The sequence below is a fragment of the Chenopodium quinoa genome, unplaced genomic scaffold (assembly GCF_001683475.1).
Source record: "Chenopodium quinoa cultivar QQ74 unplaced genomic scaffold, ASM168347v1, whole genome shotgun sequence".
Taxonomy (NCBI): Eukaryota; Viridiplantae; Streptophyta; class Magnoliopsida; order Caryophyllales; family Amaranthaceae; genus Chenopodium; species Chenopodium quinoa.
The window spans coordinates 3454541-3466096 of record NW_018744367.1 but is presented as its reverse complement, the minus strand read 5'-3'; positions in this window follow the sequence as shown (position 1 = coordinate 3466096).

Here is an 11556-nt window from a genome sequence, read left to right as displayed (position 1 = left end):
TTTTTGGAATATGATTTATGTTGAGCATGGAAATATTATTTGTGGTAATGATGAGTTAAAGGTTCTACATAAGTGTTGGAGTAAGGTATGCATTTTTGGGAGATATGGATTTTGATATTAGCATTAATTTATGATCGTTTGTATCTAAAGGTGGGAAGTATTCATCTTGCGAGAATGAGTATTGTGATGATTATTTAAAGCAAAATTGTTGATGATTGAATCTTTGAAGACACTTAATACAAAAGTTAGAGGATTTTGAGTCAATTGAAGTGAAAGACAGTATAAGAAATAATATTTGAGATAGAGGAATTTGTTTAAATTGAAGTCATTTTAAAGAAATAATACTTGTGAAGGGATTTATTGAAGTTAGTTAAGGAAATGATTATTTGGATGGTTACTTAAGGGATTTTACTCTAAGGGATTGACGACAAAGTTAATTGATATAGAGAAGTTATTAATGATGGAAGAGTCAATTGAGTTTATAATGAATTGCCTTAGAGATAAGTTATGGATTATTACAACCAGATTGAGGAATTTGAAGTTACGAGAAAAGATTATCGAGTTTTTGAATGTTTTAAAGGCGAAGTATTATGTTATTTGAAGTGACCAAGAGTTAATGATTACATTTTAAGGCTGTATTACCAGGACTCATGAAATTGTTGGGAAAATTATAAATACTTTTGGAAGATACCCTGAGACAAGTTACTAATCTATAAGCGATAAGAAGGTCAAGATGAGATATGTTCTTTTTATGCTTTGTACCTATGACAGTCTTTACTATGAAGTTGAATATGTGATTATTGTAATTATAGAGTTTCTTTATGAAAAAGTAAGACTTTTAACAAGTATTTTACAAGTATGCAAAATGAATTTTCAAAATAAAGTTTTGTATTCCTTGTTTTTAAATAATGGTTTAGATTGAAAACTTTCATAAATCATTTAATATATTTGATCAAATATTTTGATTTCAGTTCATACCTTATAGTGTTTCAATGATTTCTCCGAATGAAAGTATTTTAAATTTACGAATGACTCTTAAAAATATTTTACAAGTTTTCTCACTACTTTTGTAAGCAAATCATTTTAAAACCTAATTTCTTTCGGATGTTTGAAACTTGCTGATTTTCCTTACTTTGATTGATGATTGTTGATAAAGTATTAATATAGTTGATTTAACGAGTTAATGTGTTGGTCAAGTTACAAGGACGTAACTCCTTTTAGGGGGGTAGAGGGCGATAAAATTTTGTGCGTTTGCTTTTCGAGTTATTTTTGAGTTATTTTGAGTCTTTCTTGAGTTAGTTATGATCTTGAGTCTGGTTAGGATGTGGATGAGTCTAAGAATTTAAAATCGATTTTTTTTATTATTTTACTAAATTTCGGGACGAAATTTCTTTTAAGAGAGGTAGACTGCAATACCCCGTATTTTTTGAAACGTATTTTTGAATTAATTAATTAATTAATATTTTCTAAAAAGGGTATCTTAGTAATTTATTTTACTATTTGAATTTTGGAGCCAAAATGATATTTGAATTTTGGCGCCAAATATATTTTAAAACTCAATAATTATTTTGGATTTTGGATAAGATTTATTAGCCATTTATTTTATTATGAAAACCGGATTATTTGTATATTTCGGATATTTTAATTAAAGCAAAAACTATATTTTATTATTTAATAAGGTCCGAAAATTCCTAATTATTGACTAAGATTTTCGGATTTTCCTAGTGTGGAAAATTAGATTTTCTAGGTTAATTTATTTGGTGAATAATTGGTATCTTTTTAATTAATTATTTTATACAATAAATATTATTTTCACGATTATTTTTTTTATTCCTTAAATCTAGCAAAATAAGTCCCTAAAATATACTAATAGGATCCGAAGATTTGAGCTATGGAAGCTCAATATTTTCGACCCTCATGGTCAAATTTTGGGTGATTTATTTGGGAAAATTATATTTTTAATTATCTCCTTAAAATCTCTTATTTTCCTTAATTTTATTTCTCCATCTCCTAAACATTTGATCATCTTATTTTCCTACCTTATATCTTCCTTGATTATTCCCCAAGTAATCTCTTTTGCCATATTATTTTTCATGCCAACACACTTTCCTTAATTATATTATTCTTAATCACCTTAATATCAAAACTTTCCATATTTCTTTCATTCTCTTCTCCAAGAAATTCCTTAATTCTTTTTACCATAATTCTTCCTACATTCTCCTACCATAATTCTTGCATGAGCTAGCCTATAAATACCCCCTCATACCTCTCATATTCTTCACACCAAAAACTCAATTCTCTTCTTCTCTTTTACTCTTCTTTTCCCTCAACCTTTTCCTACTTTTCTTCTCCTCTTTTCTAAAAGAAAATATGCCTGTATATCCTTGGAAGCCAATTTCCAGGCACTTCTGGTCAGTTTTGAGGTTTTTCTATTTCACAAAAAATTGTTCCCTTCAAAATATCCTTGAGGTGGGGCTCAAGTATCCCCCAATTCGGAGTTATATCGAAGGAGTTATGACCTCTGCTGCCTATCCTTTCCAACACAAATTTAATTCTCTTTAATCCTATTCCTTTATTTTCTTCATGGTTAGTTTTCTAAAATATAAATACCTATTTCAAAGTTATAATTTTATGTTAAAGTATTATATTTAACAGAGTTTTATAGTCCATGCACTATTAGATTTGGGTTTATGTCTAAAGATGTTGTGATAACCTTATGGTTATGTTAATTGCAAGGTGTATTCGTGATTGAACTTTGAAAGTGCGAAGTGTTGATTGATATTCGGAATCAAGGTACGTATAGGTGGCTATATACCTTTGAAGTGATTGGTTTGAATAACATGTTTTATATGATTTTATTGGTGATTGAATTAAATTGATTTGAATCATGATTTATGAAATAAAGTATGTTTGGAGGTATTGATTTTAATATTTGTTTTAATAAATGTATTTTTAAAGGATTGATTTTAATATCATGTTTTGAATGGTTTGAAATTATTTATTATGTTTAAAGGAATTTGGTTTTTTATTTTAAAAAAAAAAAGTATGTTGGATTGTTTAAAAGAGTTTTTAAAAAGGTTTTTCAAAGGAATAGTTATCGATTTTGAAAATTTATTTATATGAGATTTAATTCTCAAGTATTTATTAAAAGGTTGATTTTGAAAGCACGTTGAATTAAATTAAAATAAGTTTTGATTTAACCTATTATAAAGGCTTATTTCATTCAAAGAGGAATTTTATTGAATTATTTATTAAAGCTTTACAAGCATGTTAGTTATCCCACTATGCGGATTTGGTTGATAAGAATTTAGACTTTGTATGTCCGAGTCTTTCCTGAAAAATAGCCTTTCAATATAAGAAGACTAGCTTGGGGGGTGTGAACACTTGGGTGAGAAATTGGATTTCTTAAAAAAAGGAGTAGGTTATATTAAATTGATTATTGAAATATTGAATTATCGGAATTGGTTTTGGAATTCTGAATTGAAATTATTGAATTATGGGAGTTGGTCTTAAAAGCATGTTTGCAAATAAATTGAGTTTACTTATCTTACACTTATCGTACTTAGCATATTTTGCTAATCCGTATTTCCTATTTGTAATTGGTTCGCCCTGTTTACCGTAATGGTAAGCAGTGTTGACTATTTTTAGGTGGAGTCATGAATGAGCATATGGGAGTCCGGGGATTTTCTTCACCTAGTTTAGGAATGTTGGTCTTGTCTTTATTTTGAGTACTCATAACAATGTTACTATTTTTATAAGTATAAATAAAAGAAAGTTGAGTTTGCACTGCTAGTTTTGTTATTGAGTTAAGTATTTTGAGTAGTCTTGCGTAATCACGCGGCGGAAATACGCTTAAATCTATCTCTACGAAATACTTAAACGTATTATACTAGTATTTCCATAGAGGGAGATTTGGGGGTGTTACAATATCCACCTTGAATGCCATGACATTTTCCTTTGGTTTCCCATCTCGAACTCTTAACCTTTTGGTGTTAATGACCGTTTGATAGGCACTATCAACCAGTGGAAGGGTGATTGGGCTATTAATTGAGCTTGTATAGCCTCATAGGGATCATCAAGCCCCATAAAAAAATAGTGTAAAATATCTTCTTCCCGAATCTCTCCAACCTACTTAGCAATATTACATTTGCAAGCTGTACATGAACATTTAGGCACATGACAATATTGCACCAAATCCTTCCAAATTTTGGACAAACTTCCAAAGTACTCCGTGACCGACTCGTAAGACGTTTGTTTACATTGGCCAAACGACTGCTTTAACTGACATATTCGGGTGCCACTAACTACGTAATATCTTTGTTTGAGATGTATCTATAATTCGCTTGCGATATCAAAGTCGTCAATTTGTGAACGCAAGCCTTCATCAAGGGTGTTTGTAATCCACGAAACTAGCATAGAATTTATGGCAACCCAATGCTTCTTCTACACATCAGTCAGCTCCATAAGCGAACCATCAACGAAACCAAACTTGAACTTCTCGATCATCGAACGACGTATCGGTGTAGTCCACACATCATAGTTTAGTCCTTTTAACTTCACGGGAGTAATCATTATACCTGGGTGATCACTAGACCTGAGATAGTACTTCAAGTCCATTGGAGGTGGAGGTGGTGCATGGTCGTCTTCCTTTCCCATGTCGACCCTCTCATTTTAAATTCCCTCTTTATGGAAAATAATTTCAACCTAACCTAGGCTCTTGATACCGTGACAAAATAATATCAAATAATTTCAACTCACGTTTCTCATTAAACTTCCACCATATAAATACAAGTATATTTCCTAAATCTTTACATATCACAAATTTGGATATTATCATATATCTCTAAATATTCTATGCAATCAAAGATATTCCACAATATTATATCTTTGCCAATATGATAAAATTAGTTTCTTAATTCTAAGATTTCATTAGCTTGTGACTTATTTATTTCTTATTATAAACATGCATTAATTAAATTCATGCACCACAAAAAAAAAAAAAAAAAAAAAAAAAAAAAAAAAATTTAGATTTCATATTGTGATCAATTTGAGATTTTATATTGTGATCAAATACGAAGTATAATTTATATTTTATTTCGTAAACTATATTCAATTTTTTTCCAAATTGTAATTATGGATAGAAATAGTATTAATTGAATTCTTTTCATTGCACTATTTTCTTAGTTGAACTACAATACCCTCTACTATACACAGTGGCGGACCCACCTATGGTCACGGTGGGTCACGTGACCTAGCAAAAAAAATTAAAATTTAAAAAAATACAAAATCATGCTGAATGACAGAAAGTGAACTAGAAAAAAACAAAGAACAGCAACATTTGATATTTTGAAGCTAAAACCTGACGGAAATCGCCACTGCCTCCACCGTTGCCACCAGCCCGCCGCACCTTCCGGAGTTCCAGCCACTGCATGTCCCAAGTCTTGACGTCCGCCGAGCCGTACTCCAGCCTCTGACTTTAGTAACTTAATTCCATACATAAATATTGATTTTCAAGTTTTTAATTTCTTATTCTACACTAGTTGTTGGTTGATTTTGTGCTTAAATTAGTTATTTATGTTATTTAATCTATCAATTTAGTGTTGATGTTGTTTGAAATTGATGATTTGTTATTTAATTTATCAAATTTGGGAATTAGGGTTTCTAATTTTTTTAGGAATTGATAATATTGATTTTCTGATTTTTTTTTTCCCTTCAAATTAATATTATAAATTTATAATGGGTTAGTGAAATTGATGATTTGTTACTTAATCTATCAAATTAGGGGGTTATGGACTTAGGGTTTCTAATTTTTTTTTTTAGGGATAATTTTTTATAATTGCAATTCTGATTTTTTTTAAATTGATATTAGAATGTTTTATAGTGACTAGTGAAGTACGAAAATCTGTATATTGTTGTGTTAGTGATTAGTGAAGTTCTTATATTGCCTTGAATTTGAATATTTTGAGTGCTAAGCTCAATATTAGTGTTTTAGCTATACTTTATTATCAAGTTAGTATGTATAATTAACTTGGATTTTTGAAGCAACAGTGGTTTGTTTAATCTAATTGAAATTGTGACTTAATTTTCAAAATGGAAAGGAAAAAAACGTGTGATATAACAAGTTTCTTTGGTCCTAAAAATTCCGCTCCTCCACAAAATCCTTTAATCTAATTGAAATGGTGACTTAGTTTTCAGAATATTGACATGAATGATATTATAGATTTATATCAAAACATGAAAACTCGTAGGGAACAACTGTAATTATTATTTTTTTTATTTGGTTGTAAACTTGTAATTTGGATTTTTAATACTTTTGGAATGTATTTTTTTATATATATAAATTATTAGCTTTTTGAATATTCATGCATTAATTATTGATTAGTATACGGTCGATGGATGACAGTGACCCAACACCCATAAAATCCTAGATCTGCCACTGACTTTACAATAACCTGAGGAATGCAATGCTAAATGGAGATATAATTGAAGCTATAGACGAGAAAGGAATAATCCTGCCAGGGTAGCATCATTCACAGGAGGTCCAAGATACATGAACCAGAACGACAGAAATGGGGCAGGAGATGAGAAAAGGATAATCCTGCCACCATCATTCACGAAAGACCCAAAATACATATACTAGAACTCAGGGGCGAAGCCAAGAATTAAAATATAGGGAGGCCGAGATTTATTATGTAAAATAGTTTTCATTGCACAATATCTTCTTTTGCGGTAGTTACGATATTATAAATTAGATTTGACTATATTATATAAAGCAACACAAAATATTTCACCAAAATAATCAACATTACAACCTTTGAGGTCTTGTCTTATTTGTTAAAGTGAAAGGTTTGTGTACGATAATATAAGATAAAGGCTTGATTTCCCCCGTTGTCCTCCCCGTTTATATTTTGTATTGATCTTGTTGTTCATTTGCAAAAAAAAAAAAAAATAATAGAATAATAAATAAAATGTTAGTCACGCAATTTACTAATTTAGTAAATTAGAAATATAGGGAAAAAAAGAGTAAGATTGAGAAAACAATTGGCAAACTAATAACAAGAAAGAATGAAGAGATAAAAGATATAGATTAAAAGGTTAAAACTAATACTAGTAATTTTCAAGGGAAAGAAAAACTAATACTTGTAAAAGAAATAGTGAATAAAAATTAAAAAGTAAGAGGATGAAAAAAAAAAAGTGTGCAAATAACACCAACAAGAATCAAACACAAGACCTGTATGTGCTTAAAGTTGGCATAATCCTCTCAAACCACTAATCTATGTATTAGAAGGTTGGATTTGAGTACAACTTTATTATATAAATTTATGGGTGCCACCCTACAAAATAAACAAGGTTGCCAGTTAGGCCACGGGGTCGGGCCTCCACCAACCCCCATGGCTCCGCCCTTACCAAAATTATAGTAAAAGGATAGACTCTACATAGAGGTGAAGAGAGAAAATGAAGAAAAAAAAAACCGTGAGAGAGAGAGAGTGAGTGAGAATTATAGTATATGTGGAGCTAACAAATTGATTTCTTATCAAAAAATTTAATAAAAGAAGTTTGTTATAAATTACAATTGCATTCTGCTATTAATTGTGCAATTTTTTTTAAGAAAATTAATTATCGAAAATTATAATAATTATAATTATTCCATAAAAAATTACAAAAACCAGATCGTGTATTAAAAAAGTAATTACAATGGCTCTACAATACCCTCTAATTTATAATAATTATAATAGTAGAAAAAAATCGCACAAACTTCAAACCTAATATTGTAAAAACCCAAGGTTTTGTATACTTTTTATGATGTGTTGATTTTTATATGCAACCATTTTTTTAATAATTTAGTAATTATAAATTATTAAATTACATCACTCAGTTTTCTTTTTTAAAAAAATCAGCAAATGAAATGTGATCATTTAAATTAATTTTAAAAAATTGAAAAATGGTCATTTTATAATAGAAAATTTATCTAAATGAAAGAGATTCAAAATTTACAATTTATTTGATAATAAATCTTTTTTAAGTAAAATGAAACAAATCAAATCACAAACTAAAAAACATAAACATATAAAATATTTGATTTAATAAATATTTTTGTTTAAAAAAAATGTGAAGTGTACATGCTTCATTGATCTTGTAATCTTGATAGGAGACTTATTCCACATTTACATTTTAATTTGGGAGCTCTTAGACCCAAACCTTGATTGAAACTATATTGTTTATTTTCCACTCTATATACACTTATACACATAGCATGTATTTATAGTGGAGAAGGAGACTTTTCCACTATTCTTGTTCTAGATTTTTCTACTATTGTTGTTCTAATTTTTTCTACTTACAACTAGATTTATGTACAAGATTTTTTCAAACACTATAAATTCTAGATTATTCTATTTATCTATACTTGATTTTTCTAGAGGAAAATTTGTCAAATTAGATATTTTAAAAGACATGTATTGTCAAAAAATAACCTTTTCAAATTTTTTTTAAGCAAAGTCGGACTTTAATTCTTACCTTTTAAAATATATGAGAAAACACTTATAAATAGTCTGAGAAATATTATATCCTTAAAATATTTATTTACCAATATTGTAACACTCTCGATTTACTTACTAATAATAAATGATAAATAAAGGAAAAAATAAACAAACTTTGAATAAAATTACGGAAGTATACACCTAAATCTGAGGTATTACCGCCACACTTGACATCTTGTCAAGTGCTAAGGCTTACAAAATCTCAATAATTACAACTCAAAAAACTTTTGATTTTTTTTACTTTTACCACACAAAAAAAAAAAAAAAAAAAAAAAAAAAACAAGAGTTTGTTTTTAACCACCAAAAGTTCTAAAACTTTTATTTTACCACCAAAAAAATTAAAAATTGTTTTTTACCACATGCTGTAAAAAAACCAGTAAACATAATGGATTTTCGTGCCAAAAACATGCTCTTTAGGGGTTTTGGGGGGCATTTTGGCCTTATGGAGCCAATTTGAGGTCAGAATTGAAAAAAAAATTGTTCGTAAATGGCTTGTTTTTCCTACTAACAATTACCTCGATTTGCGTGAAACATGAAATACGAGGTATTTTTTTACCATTTTTTGTCAATTCTGACCTCAAATTGGACTCGTAGGACTAAAATGTCCCCTTAAATCTATAAAGAACATGTTTTGCGCACGAAAATCGAAGAATTTTTTTAATACTGTTAGATTTAACGGTTTTCTTGACGGTATTTAGTAAAAAATAATTTTTAGGATTTTTTTTTTGTGGTAAAATAAAAGTTTTAGAAGTTTTGGTGGTAAAAAACAATTTTGTGTTTCTTTTTTCTTTTTTTTTTTTTTTATGGTAAAAGTCAAAAAAAATATTTAAGGAGAAAGATAACTTCATTAAAACACCATACGGCATCTACGATAGGTATTCAAGAAAATTGAAATACAATCCAACCAAATCAAATAACATTCTTCGGCAAAAAAACTATGATGACGGTGAACCAAATCTAACAGTGCAGCCCATCTCCCGTGTGTTCGCTGAATCATGCAGCCTTCTATGAGAGAGCCTACCACTCTAACATAATTTTGAAAATAAAGAATATTATCTAACCTAGTCGATCGCATCTAGAAATTCAACACTATAGTTACCAATATCTAATCTCCCACGCGGGAAGAGAAGAAGACAAGACCCCAAACTCCCATTAAAGGTGAGAAAGATCCTAGTAGAAAACTCTCATAAAGAGAGAGAGAAGAGGATTATTATTGACTAAAACAATAAAAACTAAGAAATTAAAGACAAATTTGGGGCTTACTACACCATCAAAGAGATGATGATGGCAACCCCTTGCGGCTGATGAGAAGGATTGGGTTTTTAGGATTTTGAGGAGGAAGAGAGAGATTTATATTTGTAGATAATACTTCATTACAACTCAATAATCTAGGTGAGCTATTAATACTACTATACAAATTCGTTATAAAATACTAATTGAAACACTTGAGCTCGTTTAGCTACAATCACTTATTCGATCAACCTGCTTAGCAAATCTTATCTGCTGACCATTAAGGACAAAATCCAAAATAGGTCAAGGCCACCATAAGAAAAAGACACGACCGCATACACAAGTAGCACAACAAAACAACACACACGTCAGCAAAAAGCTAAGTAATCACCACATATCAAAATACAAAGAATAATATAATAATTAACATTACTAGCTTAAATAAACAATGTAGTTCGAAACTACCTTACACATTTACACCCTAAGGGTAAAATAATCTTGTACTCTGAAAATAGCCTTTGTCAAACTAACCTCAAGTAATAATATAATCATATACTCAATTAACTCATCTAACCAATAAGTTTGCCACACCCTTTATTTTATACCTAGCCTTGGAGATGAGTAATTCGAATAAATCAACAAGTATAAAAACTTGAATACAAACACCCTGAACCATGGCTAACATACAGGCCAAATCCCACTATATGAGACCATAGAAAAATAAAGATAATAAAGATTGTACCTCATTCTTAACTGATGATCATTATCTCCTTACCAACATGCCAAGGGAAAAGGTCTATAACATCTAAAGCTGTCACAAGTTGACCCGACTCGAAAAATTTACCCGAACCCCATTATGAACCAACCTGTTTGAACCCGGAAAAAAGGTGGCCCGCACACGATATGACCCGACCTGAAACCAACCCTAAACCTGAGTTAACCCGAGTATTTGAGACCCGAATCCGACCCGACCTGAATATAACCCGTAAATTATTTACCTAAACCGAACACGACCTTAACTGCCGAGTTTAACCCGACTTGTTTTAACCCGACCTTAACCAGACCTGTTTTAACCCGTCAAAACCTGAATTTAACCCGACTTGTTACTAACCCGACCTAAATTCAACTCAATCTGTTACTAACCCGACCCAAAATCAACTCGACTTGTTATTAACCCGACCAAAATTCAACCCGACTTGTTCCCCAACCCATTTCGAACTCAACCTAACCTGTTATTGACCTGACCCGATTTCAAATCACCTTAAATTTAATTTAAACCACTTTATAAATATATAGTTATATTTACATACTCCTTTCTAAATTATTTCTACTAAGAATATGATGCTCGCCGCTCAAATAAGAATATAAGATTATATTATATGAAATTAATGACATCTTGTGTGTGTCACTTGTGTAGTTGTGTGCATGTGCAAACGAGTAAATATGAAAAGTTCAATAGTCAATAGTCCAATATATACTACTCCTTACATAGACTAATTATAGCTATTTGCTCATTTCTAGGTGTATGTTAGAATATATTTAGCATATATTCTCTAATTATAAGCATCATCCCCAATTCTAAGTGTTAAATATAGTATATATTTGTTTTATGGTCAAAGGAGATAATTAGCTTCCTAAACTATAGGTTATAGCTCCCTAGTATATTGCTATATAAATTGTTATATAGTCAAAGAAGATAATTAGCTTGATAATTATCTGCATATAGTTAGCTAGAGTTTAGCCTATGCTGATTGATGAAGGCATGTACATAGTATATATGCGGTTATTC